Here is a 21,998-nt window from a genome sequence, read left to right on the forward strand (position 1 = left end):
CTCTGTGCCAGTAATAACAGCCCCCGCCAGAAATAACAGCCCCCCTTTGCCAGTAATAACAGCCCCCAGGTGCCAGTAATAACAGCCCCCAGGTGCCAGTAATAACAGCCCCCCCCTTTGCCAGTAATAACAGCCCCCGCCAGTAAAAGTATTGTATATAATAAAATAAAAAAACACATACTTACCTCCATGTCAGTGATGCGATGCATGCCTCTTCTGGCCTGTTTCTCACGCTGTATGGCTCAGGCGGCGCGTTGACGTCATCGCGCCGCCTGCGCCGGCCTTTGATAGGCTCTCCCTCCCCTACCGCAGCACAGGCAGGCATCTGTATCGCTTCCTGAGGACGGTGATACAGATGACTGGAGATGAGCGCTTCCACAATGGAAGCGCTCATCTCCCTGTGCCCAGCCGCCGCCAGCTCGGGGGAGGGGGGGGGGGCAATTGCCCCGTTGCCCCCCCCCCCCTGGATCCGTCACTGCTTTCATTATCACTGGAAATAAAATGATCAGGTTGTGCATTGGTAAAAAAACATTCTACCTCTGTTGCTTGAGTTAAATGGCTGGGTATGATTATGGCCCCTGTGCCAATGTCTGGGTTCTGATGCAAATAAACTAAAATGAAAAAAAGTGTCGATTTTTAGCAGTAACAACAAATACGTATCTTTCATGCCCAGAAAATCTTTTCTTCATTAAGTAGAGACTTTGGAGGAGATTTATCAAAACTGGTGCAAAGGAAATATGTCATATTCTCCCATAGCAACCAATCAGGTTGATACTTTCATTTTCCAAAGGAGCTCTGAAAAATGAAGGACTGGATCTAATTGGTTGCTATGGGTAACTAAGCCAGTTTGCCTTTACACCAGTTTTGATCTCTCCCTATATGTTGATAGCAAGTTCAGATTTATACAATCTCTTCATCAGAAAGGTAATAAATAGCTTGGCTTTGGTAATTAAGGTGTATTAGTAAACTGCTATTTATGCTAAAATGAATGATAGCATTTTTCAAATACTTTTGTTTTATCAGCCACATTTGTTTGTAAATATTTTTTTTTTGTATAAAACAAAGCAAGAGTAGCATTCCTTGCTTAGATTTTATATTGTCTTCAAAGTAGATTCAACCATGTAATGTAACATCATCTATTTTCACATCTTTGTAAGTAAATCTGATCACCCTTGAAAGGAAAATCTTAGTGCCCTAAAAATCAATTATTCCCAGTGGCTTTATTCATAAAAGTTTAAAAAGCTGCTCACAAATAGTTTAACCTTCTGATGTAAAGTCACATATAGTAGGAGAATTGCTAAATTTAGGGAATAAAATACAGCTAAAAAAATTACAATCATATTCAAAGACTTGTTTGCAGTTAATTCGTATTTTAAAGTGAATCTGTCACCCAAATTGTGGAGTATTATCTACAGTAGTACTACATATATAAAGTCCAGGTCACTATTTTATTTTTTATTTTTACTTACCTCTGTACCCCCACTGTCAGCGCTGTGTTGAAATACATTGTCAGGACTGATGTGCATGAGTCCTCTACATTATATTAGAGCAACACAGCAGTCCTTGTTGCTATAAATATCCAAAATGTTGTTGGGGTGAGATAAATCCACCTGTTATAAGTAATAATGAGAGAGACAGACAGACAGAAACAGAGACTACTACACAACACAGCATTATTTTCACACAGTGGATTGGCAGAGATGCTTTCCTGATTTTCCTGTCTTTTAAACATGCTTATGTAGCAAAGCTAGAAAAATAACTAAGCCAGCCTCATATCTGTAACTAGTTCTTTCAAGACAAAAGCCTTTTAATCAGAGAAAAACAGATGATAAAAACATTTCTATTTGCAAGGCCTTAGGGGGAACATCTGGGGGGTACTATTTATATTATGGAGACCAGTTGATATACATGAAGTGGCTGGACTGTAGGCTAGACAATGCTTCTCTGGATTTCTAGGTAAAATATATGCAAATGATCATGTCTAACATCTGCCAGTGTCAGATAGGTTTAGGAAAACTAATTTAAATATCTTTCTCAGCAACCCAGAGGGACATCACTGGGTTTACAATACTATGCACACATACTCAGTGTACCAGGCATATTGCCTGTCCAACAATACTGCACACATGTACTTGTAGTAGGGGATTTGTCTGGCCTAAAATACTGTGTATGTAGTGTACCATGGCCTCTCCATAATGAGAAAGAGTACCACCTAGACACCACATATATATTGTTGAGAAACACACCTTTGTGTATGAGTCTCTCTCTCTCTCTCTCTCTCTCTCTCTCTCCCCCCCCCCATTCACAGTATAGAGCATGCTGCAATTTTCATGCAACACACAAGTGATGCGTGAAAATCACCGCTCATGTGCACAGCCCCATAGAAATGAATGGGTCCAGATTCAGTGCGGGCGCAATGCGTTCACCTCACGCATTGCACCCGTGCGGAAATCTCGCCTGTGTGAACCCAGCCTAAATCCAAAGTTGGAACCAGTTGCCTTATCTCTCCTTTTTGTTTTCTAATATTATTTTACTAATTGATTAGCATGTAAAGGATATCTAATTGGATGGTAACATTTTTAACCTAAACAATTATCTCCATTTTGTATTTTTAAAACTAAACATACATGCTCATTGGTTGATTGTATAGTATTATGTTAATGGTGGCATTTTAAAATGCAGAGTGAAAATCACCTGGCTGGATAGTAAACAAACAATGACTTTCATAGACAGAACACCCCTAAGGGTACTTTCACACTAGCAATTTTCTTTTCCAGTGCTGAGTTCCGTCACAGGAGCTCAATACTGGAAAATAACTGATCAGTTTTATCCCCATGCATATACTGTAAGTCCTGACTTTGTATTTCAGTGCAGCTGGGATACTGAAAGCTGGGTTTCCTCTAAAATTCCATACATTTTGAAGAATTTTCCTTAATGTTATGAGACTAAAACAAAAAGATACGGTACATCATAAACAAGGGTGTACATGGAGATCATAGGACCCTAATGCAAAATTTTAAATGTCCTCCACAAATTAATATCTGTTAATGTCACATAGTTCAACCTTGTGCTGTTGTCTGTCATTTTTCTAAGTCTTCCCATGCACAATGTGGTCAAGTGGCAGGATTCACATGTTATTTGTTTCAGACCAGCAAGTATAGGTGCAGCCCAGAACAATGCCAAGTGGCAGTGTGTACAGGTAGCTTTATACTTCCTTCACACATAGCTTTTTGTGGTGACACCTACAGCATACTGCATTTTGGAAATGCTGCTGACTCAAAAAAAATGCACCAAAAGTAAAGAAATATGCATCAAAATGCAGTTTGTAGCATGTTTCATATTTCCTTATTAGTTAATATCCGGCCACGACTGTTTCTGAAAAATCACAATGCTGGAAGTAAAAAAACAAAACATTATGTGTTAAACCTTCCTTATCGTGACTGATATTAACACTGTATGCCAAGCAGTTGCACATGTCAAAAAGAAATGTTCATCTCAAACATTATATTTTCCAATGTACGTACAGTACAGACCAAAAGTTTGGACACACCTTCTCATTCAAAGAGTTTTCTTTATTTTCATGTGTGTGAAACAACTGAAAATATGTCATATTCTAGGTTCTTCAAAGTAGCCACCTTTTGCTTTGATTACTGCTTTGCACACTCTTGGCATTCTGTTGTTGAGCTTCAAGAGGTAGTCACCTGAAATGGTTTTCACTTCACAGGTGTGCCCTGTCAGGTTTATTAAGTGGGATTTCTTGCCTTATAAATGGGGTTGGGACCATCAGTTGCCTTGTGGAGAAGTCAGGTGGATACACAGCTGATAGTCCTACTGAATAGACTGTTAGAATTTGTATTATGGCAAGAAAAAAAGCAGCTAAGTAAAGAAAAACGAGTGGCCATCATAACTTTAAGAAATGAAGGTCAGTCAATCCGAAAAATTGGTAAAACTTTGAAAGTGTCCCCAAGTGCAGTCACAAAAACCATCAAGCGCTACAAAGAAACTGGCTCACATGCGGACTGCCCCAGGAAAGGAAGACCAAGAGTCACCTCTGCTGCGGAGGATAAATTCATTCGCGTCACCAGCCTCAGAAATCGCAGGTTAACAGCAGCTCAGATTAGAGACCAGGTCAATGCCACACAGAGTTCTAGCAGCAGACACATCTCTAGAACAACTGTTAAGAGGAGACTGTGTGAATCAGGCCTTGATGGTAGAATATCTGCTAGGAAACCACTGCTAAGGACAGGCAACAAGCAGAAGAGACTTGTTTGGGCTAAAGAACACAAGGAATGGACATTAGACCAGTGGAAATCTGTGCTTTGGTCTGATGAGTCCAAATTTGAGATCTTTCGTTCCAACCACCGTGTCTTTGTGCGACGCAGAAAAGGTGAATGGATGGACTCTACATGCCTAGTTCCCACCGTGAAGTATGGAGGAGGAGATGTGATGGTGTGGGGGTGCTTTGCTGGTGACACTGTTGGGGATTTATTCAAAATTGAAGGCATACTGAACCAGCATGGCTACCACAGCATCTTGCAGTGGCATGCTATTCCATCCGGTTTGCGTTTAGTTGGACCATCATTTATTTTTCAACAGGACAATGACCCCAAACACACCTCCAGGCTGTGTAAGGGCTATTTGACCATGAAGGAGAGTGATGGGCTGCTGCGCCAGATGACCTGGCCTCCACAGTCACCGGACCTGAACCCAATCGAGATGGTTTGGGGGGAGCTGGACCGCAGAGTGAAGGCAAAAGGGCCAACAAGTGCTAAGCATCTCTCCCCTGTCCTCCTTGTCAGTCTGCACACTTTCGAAAGCCCCAGCAGTTGGCACCTGTGTTTCGTCATCATCCGAGACGTGCAGAGAGTTTAAGAACCCCCCACCCCTCCACCTCCTCAGTGCTTTACAAATTACCCGAAAGGTGGAACAGAAAGTAAAAGGATATTGATCCATACCCTTAAACTCCTATTTATCTTTATATATTTCATACTTTTTATATATATATATATATATATATATATATATATATGTATGAAGAAAAAAGGTGGCACTGGCTCAACAAGGAAAAAGCGGGTGCACGTCTCAGAGGGAATGGAATGATTTCCCTATTGAAAATAACAAGAAAAATGAGCGGCACTCCAAGTAGTAAAGTGATGAATCCTTTATTCACACCACTGGTGTGAATAAAGGATTCATCACTTTACTACTTGGAGTGCCGCTCATTTTTCTTGTTATATATATATGTATATATATATTTTTTATTTTATTTTTTATTGGGAAGGGGAATAGTATGGGCCGTCATGGTGGATTCAAGGAAACTGAATTACCGGTAAGTCTAATTATGGTTTTTCTTCTTCATCCACCATGATGGCCCACAATGACATATATCAGATAACTAAGTGGGTGGGGATATCGCCTGTAAAACCCTCCGGCCGAAAAGAGCTTCATTTGAGTCCGGAAGATTAAGACGATAGTGTCTTACAAAAGTATTAGCGCTTGACCAGATTGCAGCCTTACAAATCTGGTCCAGCAAGACCCCTTCTTTTTCAGCCCAAGAGGAGGCAGTGGCCCTAGTAGAGTGGGCCTTAACATTACCAGGACTGGGCTTGCCCTGAATCCTGTAACAACATTCGATGGTGGATCTGATCCATCTGGCTATGGAAGATCTAGCTAACTTCTTTCCCTTATTTCTTCCTGAAAATTGAATTAGGAGATTGTTATCTATCCTAAAGGCTTTGGTAGAATCAAGGTAATGGATTACAGTATCCCTAATGTCAAGAAGATATATCTTATCACTAGACCCTGTATACTCGGATTCAGGGATAGAGGGTAGGAAAATCTCCTGGTCCCGATGGAAAGATGAGACTACTTTAGGGACTACTTTAGTGTTTTAAAGAGATCTCAGACAGTGGTACAAAGGGAGTTTTGTTAGGCCTTCTAGGATGATGTTTAAGTCCCAAGTTGGAGCTCTAGATCTCAGAGAGGGTCTCAGTCTTGAAACAGCTCTAAAGAACCTCCTGATCCATCTGTGATTGGCTAGGCTGCAGTCGTAGAAGGAGCTGAGAGCTGAAATTTGGACTTTCAGAGTACTAGGTCTCAGGCCTAATTCCAGGCCGCACTGTAGGAAGTCTAAAATTTTGTTGATGGGAGGAGAGGAGGTGTCTGGGTGCTCAACTCCTAACCAAGAACAGTATCTCTTCCAGATCTTTAGGTAGATGGAAGAAGTCACCTTTTTCCTACTGGCCCTTAGTGTGAGAATCACCTTTTCCGAAAGACCCCTGCTTCTTAACGTCTCGCTCTCAGGATCCAGGCTGACAGTTTGAATATTCCTGGTCCGGATGATGAAGAGGGCCCTGGACTAGAATGTCCCTCTGGAAAGGAATCTCCCACGGTTCTTCCAGTGAGAGCTGTTTTAGAGTAGAGAACCAACTCCTCTTTGGCCATAGGGGGGCTATTAGGATGAGAGTAGTTGGTTCTCCTAGGAGCTTCTGGATAACCCGAAGTAATAGAGGTATTGGGGGAAAGGCGTAGGCTAGTTTCCATTTCCAATGTATTGACAGAGCATCTCTTGCCCATGGTCTGTCTTCTAGGTTTAGGGAGCAAAAACGTTCTACCGGCGTATTCTTTCTGGAGGCGAATAAGTCTATTTCCGGTTGGCCCCATCTTTCTGAGATCCTCTGGAAGATATTCCTGTTCAGAGATCATTCTCCTGGATCTATTCTCTCTCTGCTCAGGAAGTCTGCTACTGTATTTTCACAACCCTTTAGGTGGATGGCAGAGAGTGATAAAGTGTTCTCTTCGGCCCAGGAGAAGATTCTTTTTGCTACCGCACCCAGAAGACGTGACCGTGTCCCTCCTTGGTGTCGCAGATATGCCACCGTTGTGGTATTGTCGGATATTATCCTTAAGTGTCGCCCTCTTAAAAGGCTCTCTCCTTTTGTTAATGCTTCGAGGACCGCGTACAGCTCTCTGTAATTGGATCTGCCTCTTATATCTGCTGGCCAGGTACCTTGCAGAAGATGGTCCCCTATTTTTGCTCCCCAGCCTCCGAGACTTGCGTCCGTAATTACCTGAACAGCCGGATAGTTCTGCCACTGTAGACCTCCGAGCAGTCTTCTTTTTACCTTCCACCAATTTAAATCTGTCTTTACGGACTGTGGAATCCGAGAACTTCTGTCTAAGCTTACTTGCTTTCCGTCCCATATACTCAGAATCCAACTCTGGATTACCCTTGTGTGGCCTTGACACTATGCAACTGAGGGAATGCAGGCGGTTAGACTTCCAAGAAGACTCATGGCTTTCCTGATGGAGCAATTGCAAGCACTCTGGAACATTCGGATCTTTTCTATCAGCGCTGCAGCTTTGTCCTGGGGGAGAAAGGTTTTCAACAGGGATGAGTCCAGTTCCACACCCAGGAACCTTATTCTTCTGGATGGAATAAGAGTGGATTTTTTTATATTCATGATCCAACCAAGATTTTTTTGAAATTCCGAGAATCTCTGGGTTGCTGATAGATTTTCGGATTCTGTTTTGCCCAGAATTAAGAAGTCTTAGAGATATGGGATAATTGTTATGCCTTCCTGACGAAGGTAGGCCACCATCTCTACCACGGTCTTTGTGAAGACCCTGGGTGCCGAGGAGATGTCGAAAGGAAGGGCGACATATTGAAAGTGATGGATCGAGCCGTCCGGCCCTTTTAGAGCGAAACTTAAATATTTCTGGGAGACATGATGAATAGGGACATGGTAGTAAGCGTCTTTGAGATCGATTGATGACATAAACGCTCCTTTCTGGATCAGAGGAATTGTGGATGGGATGGTTTCCATCCTGAACTTCCTGTATAGAATAGACCTGTTTAGGGGTTTTAAGTTTATTATGGTACGAAAGGATTGGTCTGGTTTCTTTACTAGAAAGAGGTTGGAATAAAAACCTCTCCTTTCTTCTAAAATAGGAACCTTTTGAATTACCCCTAGACCTAAGAGGTCCTGGATGGCCTGCCAAATTTTTTGAAGTTCTGTTTTGCACTGGGATGAGATGCAGAATCTTCTTGGGGGGACTGATTTGAATTCTATCTTGTAGCCTTGAGAGACTACGTTTAGAACCCAGGGATTTGAGGTGACCTGTTTCCAGGAAGATAAAAAAACTCATTAGTCTCCCCCCCTACTCTGGCATCATTGCTGTTTATTCTGTCTATTCTGGGGGTTGAGGATGAAGCCTCTTCCTCTTCCCCCTTTTGGATAGCTCCATCTGCCAGTTTTTCCTTTCCCCCTGTAAGATCTTTTCTGCGGCTGGAACTGACAAAAGGGCTTCTTTTTTGATTCTTTGTCCTCCAGAAAACCCTTTTTTTTATTTGCTGCTCCCTCTAGGATTTTATCTAGAGTGGGACCAAAGACAAATTCCCCAGAAAAGGGGATAGAACAGAGTTTGGCCTTGGATGCTTTGTCCCCAGACCAGGCCTTCTTCCATAATGCTCGCCGGGCTGCATTAGAAAGAGCAGCATCTTTGGCTGAAAAACGGATGGATTCTGCCGAAGCATCCGCCAAGAATGCTGTGGTGGAGCGAAGGAGAGGGATAGAATCCCTGATCTCTTCCCTGGGAGTTTAGTTTTTTAGGTGTTAGTCCAGTTCTCCTAGCCATATATACATAGCCCTGGCTACGGAGGTAGCTGCAATATTAGTTTTCACCCCGAACATAGCTGATTCCTATGATCTTTTTAGGAGCCCATCTGCCTTTCTATCCATAGGATCACCCAATTGCGAGGAGTCTTCAAAGGGTAGATCGGTCTTCTTTATTACTTTGGCAACCTGCAAGTCGACTTTAGGGGTCTGATTATATAATTTGCATTCAGCTGGGTCAAAACAGAGTCTATTCCTGAACTCCTTGGGAACTCCTAGTCTTTACTCCGGGTCCAACCACTCTTCCATTATCATCTCTCTTTTGTTTTCATTAATGGGAAAAACTATTGAAGTTTTAGATCTAAAACCCCCAAACATTTCATCCTGTACAGTACGGGGCTTAGGGGTATCCTCAATTCCCATTGTGGATCTGCCCGTTCTTAGTAACTTCTCCATCTCGTCAGCTGAGAAGAAATATTTTTTATCCTCATCCAGAATTTCCCTGTCTGACAAGGGTTCCTCATTATGAAATTGTCTGGATGTGACGGAGGCTACCTCAACATCCTTGCCATCAGAAGAGGAGATAACGGATAGCTTGCGTTTCTTAGGAGGGTTGGGGTTACTAGCGGGGGCAGACATGGTGGCTAAGGAAGACTTGATCTCGTCCGCTATAAAGGATTTAATTTCAGAGAGAATATCTGGTTGCTCTTCTTTCCATATTTCCGCTGTACAAGGTTTGCACAGCCTCTTTTTGTAATTCTCAGGGAGACGCTTGGAACAAGCACAGCATTTTAAGAGCTTTACTTTGGATTTAGACTCCTTGCTGCTCTGGAGTGAGAAAGCAACCAGATATGCCGTAATTAGAATTTCAAGACAAAAATTTGAAATATACACCCCCCGGAGGGGACTCACGGTACTGGTGGCAGAAGGATCAGGGCCTTCCTGCCGGGGAGTAGGTGCCTCAGACATCGCGGTGTTGCAGGTGAAGACTGGAAGGAACCGCGGTCTTTTTTGAATACCCGGCATCTGATGTCATCCAGCGGCGCCTTTGGGTGAAGGCGTGTGCCTGCGCCGCACCAGCCTTCTTAAAGGTACGTGCACCACCCAGCCCGCCTCCTAAAGTGCTCCATGTGCCGCACCTGCTCTCCCTGCTGGTCACAAGCGCCCGACCCGCCTCCAGGAAGAAGGACGCCGAGCGCAGCGCGCGAGACGCCCAGTGAAGCCGGCACCCCCGACTGCTTCCCGGAGAAGGGAAGGAAGTCTGAAGGTATGGGAGGACCACAGGCCTCGCTATAAGCCAAGAGGAGGGTCCTTGTTGCTCCATGCTGGCCAGCCTTAGCCCATGCTGCGGGAGGCCAGCAGGAGATGCCTGTAAATGAATAAAGCTATTATCCTCCTGGAAGGAGGACTCTCTCCATGTGTTGGCCCCTGTAGGGGCAGGAAAGCACTGAGGAGGTGGAGGTGTGGGGGGTTCCTAAACTCTCTATGTGTTCCTGCCCCTACAGAGGTCAAGGATCAATCTCATTGTGGGCCGTCATGGTGGATGAAATGGAAAAATACTGTGTGCCCTAAGGTAGAGCTACTGCAGCTGGAGTTTTGTATACTCTGCGATACTGTGCCATGTGGAAGAAGTGCTGTAGCAGAAAAATGACATCTCCATATTCATTGCTGTCAATCAGAGGAACTCTGGCCAAAGTGTTGGTACTCACAGTAGTTGGGTGCAAATCAACCAAAGGAGAGAGTAAGATTGACTCCATCAGATAAAAGGGTATTTTAAACTCTATATTCATAGAAAAACATTTTTGTTTGGCTATTTCTCTTTTTCATTTCAGCAGTATATACCAATACTTATTGGAACACGTATTGTTTCAATAATAGGAGTTTATTATAAGCCACCAAATAAACCAGAGTCCACAGAATATCTATTACTAAACAAGATAGATGAGACAGCAAATTATCAGGTCGCTATTATGGAGGACTTCAACTACCCAGATATAGACTGGGAAACTGAAACTTGCAGATCTCATAAAGGAAACCGGTTCTTGGCAATAAACAAAGACAATTACCTTTCCCAACTGGTTCAGGACCCGAATAGAGGGACGGTCATACTGGAATTTGTATTAACCAATAGACCTGACAGAACAACAGATGTGCAGGTTGGGAGACACCTGGGCAATAGTGACCATAAAGTAATAACCTTCCAATTGTCATTGAAAAGAGTATTTCTTCAGGTAAGAACAAAAACAACAAACTTTAAAAAAGCAACATTTTGCCAACTAAGAGAGGCCATAGGCCTAGCTAACTGGGAAAAAGTCCTCAAAAATAAAAATACTGTCACAAAATGGGATATTTTCAAAAGCTATGGACACCTTCGTCTATTAAAAACCAATAACCCGATACCTTACTGTAATGCAGCACATAATACAATTGCACTTGCTTGTTTACTGGTATAAGCTTTGCTTCACATGCTCTCAGAAATGCTCTTCTATGAGATTCACTCACTATTGCTCATGTTTCCTTAGGCTCTGTGGGCATTCTTGTAGATTTTACAGGCACGGCCCCGCCCCAACATCCTGTTACATAGCACAGCTAACAGCGACTTCTATAGATAGCTTGTAATCAGCAGATCTATTTCTATCTTTCCATTCTGTAGAAAGCAGGGGCGTAATGATCGTGGTCACATGAAATGGGAGCTCTCTGATGGGGCATGAAGTACAGTGACAATGCGCGGCCCTGTCAGAGCGCTCTTTAAACATGTATAATATGCTCCCCGCTGCAGAGGCAACGCACTCACCCGGCAGATTTTGTCACTGCTGGGCTGTTGTCTCCAGAGTGATTAAATGGCCAAAAAGAAAAGGGGAGAAGGCGCTCATAGATGGTGGTTGACAAGAAATGTTGTTACTTGTTCCTAGCCAGGGTGAGTGGTTGCTACTCACCTTGGTTAGATTGTACTTTTGGTAGTACAGTTCTGGTGGAGGTAAAATCGTGGGGTGATGTGGGTTGGTGCAGCCGATTGACGTCCAAGTTGACCATGGGCGGGAGCCAAGCCGCTACTTTGGTGCGAATTGTGGTGTATAGGGAGGGGGCTTGTCTGCACTGGGTTTATGCAGTGAGCGGATGGACACAAGGCGCAATTCACAACCCAGTTGATTAGCAAAGATGACGCGTTTCGGGGTACGCAGACCCCTTTAACAAGTCTAAAAGGATCAACACAAAATTTGATGATGTAATATGTATAAAAATACAATTAAAAGTAAAAATGAATGTAAATATATAAAAATATGAATGGATGGATCCATAAGTATAAATGGACGAATCAATAAGTAAAATAATTTTGTTTGGTTAAAACAAAGACGAGAAAATTGTATAAGCATAAATATAGGCTTGCATATATAGCGTGTAAAATTATATAATAATAAGGGATAAATGAATAATACATATATGCAAACGGATATGAATTTCTACAAATCTGAGCAGGTGTATGTGTATGTGGTGCTGGGTGATTCTGTTTGGTTGTATGGTCTGAGTTTCGACTGATCAATGTGTGGAAAAAGAGTTTTTTCAAAAGACAAATGTGTTTCTGAATGAGTATGTCATGTAAGAGATGCTGTGTATGGGTCGTATATTATATTATAATATAAGTACCTGTATCCTTGTCACCGTAGGCTAATTGGAGGTCACTCTCGTTGGAGATCCCTTATTTGGGGGGTGTATTGCGGTCCACACTGCTGTGATGGGTGATAAAGTGATGTTTAGTAGGGTGGCATTTAAATATTGAGATGGGAGGGACAGGGTCAGCAAGGGGTTAATGAGAGAATGTGATTCTACTGGTTGGATTATGTTTCATGGTTGGTTTTAATGGTTCAGGTTGTTGTGCTTTTTAATTAGTTGCTGGGGGACGTGGGTGGGTGGCAGGTGTGGGGAGAGTCACTGTGAGTGATGTAAGGCAGGGATCTGGGCTTGATGCATGATGCAATAGGCACTGGGTAGTGAGCGATGGGCAGTGATGGTGTGTATGGGATGTGGGGGATAGTAGTGGTGGCTAGATGGCGGTGGCGTTATATGTAAAGATGGAAGGGGCAGGATAAGCAAAAAGTACCTGTGCAGTAAAGGGTTAATGAGGGAAAGTGATCTGCTGGTTGGGCTGTGTTGCATAGTTTGTTTGATGTTTCTGGGGGGAATTATTTGCTGGGGGACGTGAATGGGTGGCAGGTATGGGGAGAGTCACTGTGGGTGATATAAGGCTTGGGTCCGGGCTAGGTGTGGATTTGTAGTAGGCAGTGGACAATGGCGTGTTTAGGATGTGGGGGATAGCAGTGGTTACCTTGTAGATGCGGCCGGTAAGTGTCCTCCAGTGGTAGCGCTTCTGCACGTGTAGCCAGTGGTGTGCAGAAGCGCCCTCTATCCAGGGGTTATGAGGGCGGTGGCGGGGACGTGGCCGGGGCGTGTGTGGTCAGGGGGTAGGCGGTGATTGCTGTTACTGTGTTGGCCGGAGCGGGGGGAGGGACTGAGCACGGTGGGCGGAGAGGGGGCGGGCACGGTGGGGAGCCAGTCTGGAGAGAGTGAGGGTGGGCGGTGGTACCTGGTGGTGGAGGAGGAGGCTGGGTGTGGTGATGCGGGCAGAGGGGTGGCTGATGGTGATGGGTGCCGATGCTGGCAGCGGGACACAGCACAGTGGGCGGAGCGGTGGGCGTGGTGGGGAGCCAGACCTGAATGCCTGGGTATGTGTTGTGGTGGTGGGCGTTGCGGCGTTGCGGTGCAGCAGCGGGCTGGAGGGTGTGTGGTTGAGGTCCATGGGAGCCGATGGTGGGGGCGGGCGTGGAGGACATGGGCGGGGCATGTTGCTAGGGACGCGGTCGGGTAGTCCGGACTGAGGAATGGGTGTTGGGCCTGCCTTGTGAGGGGCTGGTGGATGCCGATGTTGGGGTGTGTATATGTACTGGAGGGGGGATCGGGGTTGGAGCTAATGTGACTGGGCGGCCAGAGGGAGGCGTGATGGGGGCGGTCCCATAGCTGGTGATGCTGAGTGGTCGGCGGATGCAGTGGTGACTGCTGTTGCGATGATTGGCAGAGGGTGGATGAATGGTGTGAGCTAGCCGATGAAGGGGGACTGGTGTGGGTGGATGAGGGGGGACTGGCTCGGTTTAAGGGGTTCTGGAGTGGTGGGGGGGGACTTGTGTAAGGATGATGGCTGGGGGTGGTGGTTGGTGCTGTAGGATATGGAGGGGAGAGTGGGGGTGTGTGGGGCATGAAGGGGAGGTATAAGGGTGTGGATGTGGATGAAAAGTGTGGTGTGATGAGTGTATTGGGGTGTTGTCTGGAGTGGTTGGGGTAACTGGAATTGGGATGGGGACGCGGACCGGTTGGTAGGTGTAGGGGGGCAGTGTGCAGAGTGGACTGGAAGTCCGGATGGAGTGTCCCGCTGGGAAGGAAGTTGGATGAGGGGCCGAGTGTCAGCGGGATGGATGATGGGTCCTGGGGTCAGACCGAGTGTCCTGGTGTGTTATGAAGGGGTGGGAGAGTGTGGAACTGGAGAAGAGGGGGGCGGGTGGAACATAACAGCACGGGTACTAAAAACACTAGTTTTCTATGCTCTCGTTTAGTCCATTGGGTTCAAGTGTATGGAGCTTGAATATCCAAAACATTTCACGTCTTTGGAGGGTCCTGTATCTGTCTGGACAATGGGCCTCAATGTGTTCTATGGGGGTGATAGATAGTTTGGAGGGGTCCTGGTTGTGAGTAGCCAGGAAGTGTCTGGAGACGCTATGGTTTAGGTATCCCTTGGTGATGTTGGATCTATGTTTGTTGATGCGTTCCCTTAGGGCCTGGATTGTCCTGCCAACGTACTGTGAACCGCAATCGCACTCCAATAGGTAAATCACGTATGATGTTGCACAGTTGATGAAATTCTTTATTTTGAAGTCTTCGCCAGTAGTTTTGCTCCTAAAGGTCTGTGTTTTGTTAGAAATGTTGGTACAGCATTTACATAGGGTGTGGCCACATCTGAAGCTGCCAACAGGGGTAGGGGTCCCACTGATAGTACTGAATGAGGCTGTTTTTTTCTTTTTCAGTTTGCTTGGGGCCAGGATGTTTTTTAGCGACTTTGCTTTTCTGAATGTGATTTCTGGTCTCTGTGGTATGTTGGGTTTGAGGTATGGATCATTCGTTAAAATGTGCCAGTGTTTTATCAGGATCTTCCTTAAAGTTTCGTGGTTAGTGTTGTAGGTGGTGATCAGTGATGTTTTGTATGGATTTGTAGTTTCTGTTTCTTTTGGTTTGGTTTTGATCGTCAGGCATTCGTCTTGGCTTAGGTTGTTTGCCCGGGAGAAGGCGTTCTCAACGATCTTACTCGGGTATCCTTTGTTCATAAATCTGTTCTGTAGGATCTTACTTTGGGTGATGAAGTCATCTTTGGTAGAACAGTTCCTCCTTATGCGTTTAAATTGGCTGTATGGAATGTTGTTCTTCCATTTTCTGTAGTGCGCGCTCCTAAAGTCCAGATAGTTGTTTCCGTCTACTTTTTTAAAGAAGGTTTTGGTTTGGATATTTTCATGACAGGGGAATAGGAGTAGATCCAGGTATTCAATTGAAGTGGTTGAGATGTTGGCTGTGAAGGTGAGGTTCCAGGTGTTGGTGTTGAGGTATGTAATAAATGCTTCTGCCTCTTTATTGCTTCCTCCCCAGATTATGATGAGGTCGTCGATGTATCGTTTGTAGAAGATGATCATGTCGTTCCAGTTGTGATTATTTTAGATTAGTTGTTCTTCAAAATGTCCCATGTAGAGGTTAGCGTAACTCGGCGCGAAACGCGTCCCCATGGCGGTCCCCTTCTGCTGTTTATACAGACAGTTTTCGAAGTTGAACACATTGTGGGTTAGGATGAAACGGATGGCATCTGTGATAAATGTCTTATGTTCTGAAGAGAGTTGGTTATCCGTATCTAGGTAATATTGAGATGTGGTGATACCTGCTTCGTGTGGAATGTTTGAATATAGGGATGCTACGTCTAGTGTCATATCCTTTAGTAAGAAAATAAGTTGGGCGGAATCTCTAAGGTGAGAACGGAGATTAGTGACATGCTTCTGTAAGAAAAGGTCGACGTAGTGTGAGAGGTTACTAGTCAGGGAGTTGATCCCTGATATGATGGGTCTTCCTGGCGGGTTTTTGATGTTTTTGTGGACTTTTGGTAAGTGGTAAAATGTTGCTGTGGTTGGATGATCAATGGTGATGAATTCCCTTTCTTTTTTGTTTAGTAGAATCACATTCTACAACCAGTAGAATCACATTCTCTCATTAACCCCTTGCTGACCCTGTCCCTCCCATCTCAATATTTAAACGCCACGCTACTAAACATCACTTTATCACCCATCACAGCAGTGCAGATCGCAATACACCCCCCAAATAAGGGATCTCTAACAAGAGTGACCTCCAATTAGCCTACGGTGACAAGGATACAGGTACTTATATTATAATATAATATACGACCCATACACAGCATCTCTTACATGACATACTCATTCAGAAACACATTTGTCTTTTGAAAAAACTCTTTTTCCACACATTGATCAGTCGAAACTCAGACCATACAACCAAACAGAATCACCCAGCACCACATACACATACACCTGCTCAGATTTGTAGAAATTCATATCCGTTTGCATATATGTATTATTCATTTATCCCTTATTATTATATAATTTTACACGCTCTATATGCAAGCCTATATTTATGCTTATACAATTTTCTCGTCTTTGTTTTAACCAAACAAAATTATTTTACTTATTGATTCATCCATTTATACTTATGGATCCGTCCATTCATATTTTTATATATTTTTATATATTTACATTCATTTTTACTTTTAATTGTATTTTTATACATATTACATCATCAAATTTTGTGTTGATCCCTTTAGACTTGATAAAGGGGTCTGCGTACCCTGAAACGAGTCGTCTTTGCTAATCAAAAAATAAAAAATACTTTGTATCCTCAACTGGGTTGTGAATTGCGCCTTGTGTCCATCCGCTCACTGCACGTCTCCAGAGTGAAGCAGGGAGCCCTCTCCGCTCCCTGATTCACTTTTCTGCTGAGCTCCAAGGCTCCTCCTGCAATCCATTCTTGTTTAGTGTTTTACGTATCATAGATTCGCTAGCAGGGATGTTAGCATATGCCAGAGACTTTTGTAAGTCTTTAGCTGACACTCCAGGATTCTTCTTCACCTCATTGAGCAGTCTGCGTTGTGCTCTTGCAGTCATCTTTATAGGGTGGACACTCCTAGGGAGAGTAGCAGCAGTGCTGAACTTTCTCCAGTTATATACAATTTGTCTTACCGGGGACTGATGAACAGCAAGGATTTTGGAGATACTTTTATAACCCTTTCCAGCTTTATGCAAGTCAACAATTTTTAATCATAGGTCTTCTGAGAGCTCTTTTGTGCAAGGCATCATTCACATCAGGCAATGCTTCTTGTGAAAAGCAAACCCAGAACTGGTGTGTGTTTTTTATAGGGCAGGGCAGCTGTAACAAACACCTCCAATCTCATCTCATTGATTGGACTCCAGTTGGTTTACACCTCACTTCAATTAGCTTTTAGAGATGTCATTAGTCTAGGGGTTCACATACTTTTTCCACCTGCACTGTGAATGTTTACATGGTGTGTTCAATAAAAACATGGTAACATTTAATTATTTGTGTGTTATTAGTTTAGGCAGACTGTGATTGTCTATTGTTGTGACTTAGATGAAGATCAGATCACATTTTATGACCAATTTGTGCAGAATTCAATATCATTCCAAAGGGTTCACATACTTTTTCTTGCAACTGTATGTATGGACAGCAGAACCTATCAGCTTCACTATAGCACGATCTAACCTACACTGACTATCTCCCACTAACTATCTGTATTTTATATATATAAGCTATCTATCTAATGTAATGACACTGCTGTCTCTCTCAGATCTGCAAAATACTGCATACAAGGGCTTCTGGGGAGGTCCTTATATAGTAAGGGGAAGGAAACTTTCCTATTGGTTGCTAGGGATGTTGCTAAGCTCAGACAAAGACATTGCAGCCGGCTCATTGGCCCACAAGTAAGGTTACTGTTGAAAAAAAAAATCTAGAATATTCGAAATTATGAACATATATTACTATATTCTAAATATTTGTGAATTCTCGAAGTGCTGACATTCGCAATTAATATTTGCTATTTGAATATTCGCGGCCAACACTAGTAACATTATGTGGGCCCATGTAATATATATATATATATATATATATATATATATATTACTGCAAAATTAGTAATCCTCCCTGGCTAAAAATAATGAGTATTTTTACTCTTCAGAAAAAAAAATTGTCCAAATTCTGGTATCTACCATGCCAGGACTGGTGTAAACATCATTTTTCAAACTAGTGTAAAGTAGGACTTGCTTAGTTGCCCATAGCAACCAATAAGATTCCTCCTTTTATTTTCCAAAGGTACTGTGAAAATGAAAGGTGGAATCTGATTGGTTGCTATGAGCAACTAAGCAAGTTCTACTTTACACCCGTTTGATAAACATTTTACATATTCTATAAATTGCACCAAACATTTTGGTCTAAGCATATAATTTTTCAAAGCATTGCAAAGCATTGCTTCTGTTTGGTTTCATATATGTATTTGATCATCCTGCATGGTGATTCATACATAGAGGTAGTTGTTTGTTGTGTGAATGTGTGTATATATATATATGTATATATATACATGTACAGTACAGACCAAAAGTTTGGACACACTTTCTCATTCAAAGAGTTTTCTTTATTTTCATGACTATACAAATTGTAGATTCACACTGAAGGCATCAAAACTATGAAGTAACACATGTGGAATTATATACATAACAAAAAAGTGTGAAACAACTGAAAATATGTCATATTCTAGGTTCTTCAAAGTAGCCACCTTTTGCTTTGATTACTGCTTTGCACACTCTTGGCATTCTCTTGATGAGCTTCAAGAGGTAGTCACCTGAAATGGTTTTCACTTCACAGGTGTGCCCTGTCAGGTTTAATAAGTGGGATTTCTTGCCTTATAAATGGGGTTGGAACCATCAGTTGTGTTGTGGAGAAGTCAGATGGATACACAGCTAATAGTCCTACTGAATAGACTGTTAGAATTTGTATTATGGCAAGAAAAAAACAGCTAAGTAAAGAAAAACGAGTGGCCATCATTACTTTAAGAAATGAAGGTCAGTTAGTCCGAAAAATTGGGAAAACTTTTAAAGTGTCCCCAAGTGCAGTCACAAAAACCATCAAGCGCTACAAAGAAACTGGCTCACATGCGGACTGCCCCAGGGAAGGAAGACCAAGAGTCACCTCTGCTGCAGAGGATAAGTTCGTCTGAGTCACCAGCCTCAGAAATCGCAGGTTAACAGCAGCTCAGATTAGAGACCAGGTCAATGCCACACAGAGTTCTAGCAGCAGACACATCTCTAGAACAACTGTTAAGAGGAGACTGTGTGAATCGGGTCTTCATGGTAGAATATCTGCTAGGAAACCACTGCTAAGGACAGGCAACAAGCAGAAGAGACTTGTTTGGGCTAAAGAACACAAGGAATGGACATTAGACCAGTGGAAATCTGTGCTTTGGTCTGATGAGTCCAAATTTGAGATCTTTCGTTCCAACCACCGTGTCTTTGTGCGACGCAGAAAAGGTGAATGGATGGACTCTACATGCCTAGTTCCCACCGTGAAGTATGGAGGAGGAGATGTGATGGTGTGGGGGTGCTTTGCTGGTGACACTGTTGGGGATTTATTCAAAATTGAAGGCATACTGAACCAGCATGGCTACCACAGCATCTTGCAGTGGCATGCTATTCCATCCGGTTTGCGTTTAGTTGGACCATCATTTATTTTTCAACAGGACAATGACCCCAAACACACCTCCAGGCTGTGTAAGGGCTATTTGACCATGAAGGAGAGTGATGGGGTGCTGCGCCAGATGACCTGGCCTCCACAGTCACCGGACCTGAACCCAATCGAGATGGTTTGGGGTGAGCTGGACTGCAGAGTGAAGGTAAAAGGGCCAACAAGTGCTAAGCATCTCTGGGAACTCCTTCAAGACTGCTGGAAGACCATTTCAGGTGACTACCTCTTTGAAGCTCATCCAGAGAATGCCAAGAGTGTGCAAAGCAGTAATCAAAGCAAAAGGTGGCTACTTTGAAGAACCTAGAATATGACATATGTTCAGTTGTTTCACAGTTTTTTGTTATGTATATAATTCCACATGTGTTAATTCATAGTTTTGATACCTTCAGTGTGAATCTACAATTTTCATAGTCATGAAAATAAAGAAAACTCTTTGAATGAGAAGGTGTGTCCAAACTTTTGGTCTGTACTGTATATAGCAAAAAGGCAGGCAACACAGCAATAAGGCCTCTTTCACACTTGCGTTGTCCGGATCCGTTGTGTACTCCATTTGCCGGAATTACATGCCGGATCCGGAAAAACGCAAGTAAACTGAAAGCATTTGATGACGGATCAGTCTTCAAAATGCGTTCAGTGTTACTATGGCAGCCAGGACGCTATTAAAGTCCTGGTTGCCATAGTAGTAGTGGGGAGCGGGGGAGCAGTATACTTGCCGTCCGTGCGGCTCCCGGGGCGCTCCAGAATGACGTCAGAGCGCCCCATGCGCATGGATGACGTGATCCATGCGATCACGTCATCCATGCATGTGGGGCGCCCTGACGTCACTCTGAAGCGCCCTGGGAGCCGCACGGACGGTAAGTATACTGCTCCCCCGCTCCCTACTACACTTTACCATGGCAAACAGGACTTTAGCGTCCTGGCAGCCATGGTAACCATTTAGAAAAAGCTAAACGTCGGAACTGGTAATGCGCCGAAACGACGTTTAATTTCAATGGGCATTAATTCCGGATCCGGCCTTGCGGCAAGTGTTCAGGATTTTTGGCCGGAGCAAAAAGCGCAGCATGCTGCGGTATTTTCTCCGGCCAAAAAACGTTCCGGTCCTGAACTGAAGACATCCTGATGCATCCTGAATGGATTTCTCTTCATTCAGAATGCATGAGGATAATCCCGCCCCGACGACGGAACTCTATGCCGGAACAGAAGAACGCAAGTGTGAAAGAGCCTTACGAAGTGACAGCGACATTTTGGTCCGCTCACTGGAACCTTTCTCAAGCAGTGATGACAACAAACCAGTGCTCACTGCGGGTATAAATACATGTACATATGATCATAAGTAATTAAGACCAATTAATCAATAATTGTGTACACAGTGTCTAAATATCCAAAAAACATCAATAAAATTCATATTGTGTATAGCCATCAATTATAAAAAGATAAAAGTGCATCCACAAATATACAAAATTCATAAAATCAAAGTGAATACTAGAATTTTGAGATATAACCTCATGATTACATAAATAAAAACATATGTGCAAATACCTGAATCATGATTGCATGAATGAAACCATATGTGAATTACCCAGTGTCAGGTGTGCATACTAAAAACAAAGACCTGTGTACTCACCAGCATGATGTCTGTAGGGTCCGGGGTTGCAAACTGAGCATGCCAAAAATGAAAAAAAACACACCCAGTCATGAGGCTGGTAGAGATCACATGGCAAGGTCACATGACTTGTAAAAAACACATGATCACAAGCTAGTGAGTTGTGTACATGACTCATCCAAACCATGTGATACAAAGAATCACATGATCTAATTGATTTACAACACCTGCAAGGGAATATAACCCTTAACAGTCAAGTGCAGGCATGCTCAACCTGCAGCCCTCCAGCTGTTGTAAAACTACAACTCCCACAATGCCCTGCTGTAGGCTGTTCAGGCATCCTGGGATTTGTAGTTTTGCAACAGCTAGAGGGCCGCAGGTTGAGCATGCCTGGTCTAGTGTTATTGACAAAATGTGTTATGCCTTTCTGGCCAGTATTTCAATATATCTTAAATGAAATAACAATAGAAGTTCATGTGAATCCAGCCATTGACAACATATATCTTATTTTAACATGTTATGGAAAAAGCGATGTGGAATGCAATATCTGTTTATGCTTAATGTAGGGGACAGAGTGGCAAGGAAAACCAAACCGCACAGGCTAACTGACACCAATGCTGTACACTTGTCAAAGGCATAATGAACAAATGCATTTCAATGTACCCTATGCCATTGTGATGTAAAGGGACTATTGATCACAATATTGAATAAAATTATTTAAAGCAACTCAATATACCCCATGCCATTATGGTGCACAGGGACTATTGGTCGCAAATGAATTTGTGTCACACCGCATTAACGCCAAGAGGACCCCAAAAAAATATGAACCCAAAAAATTATAATGAATATAGAAAAATCATATATTGTACCGCACATCA

Source organism: Bufo gargarizans, chromosome 5, assembly GCF_014858855.1.
Source record: "Bufo gargarizans isolate SCDJY-AF-19 chromosome 5, ASM1485885v1, whole genome shotgun sequence".
In the NCBI taxonomy this organism is placed as follows: Eukaryota; Metazoa; Chordata; class Amphibia; order Anura; family Bufonidae; genus Bufo; species Bufo gargarizans.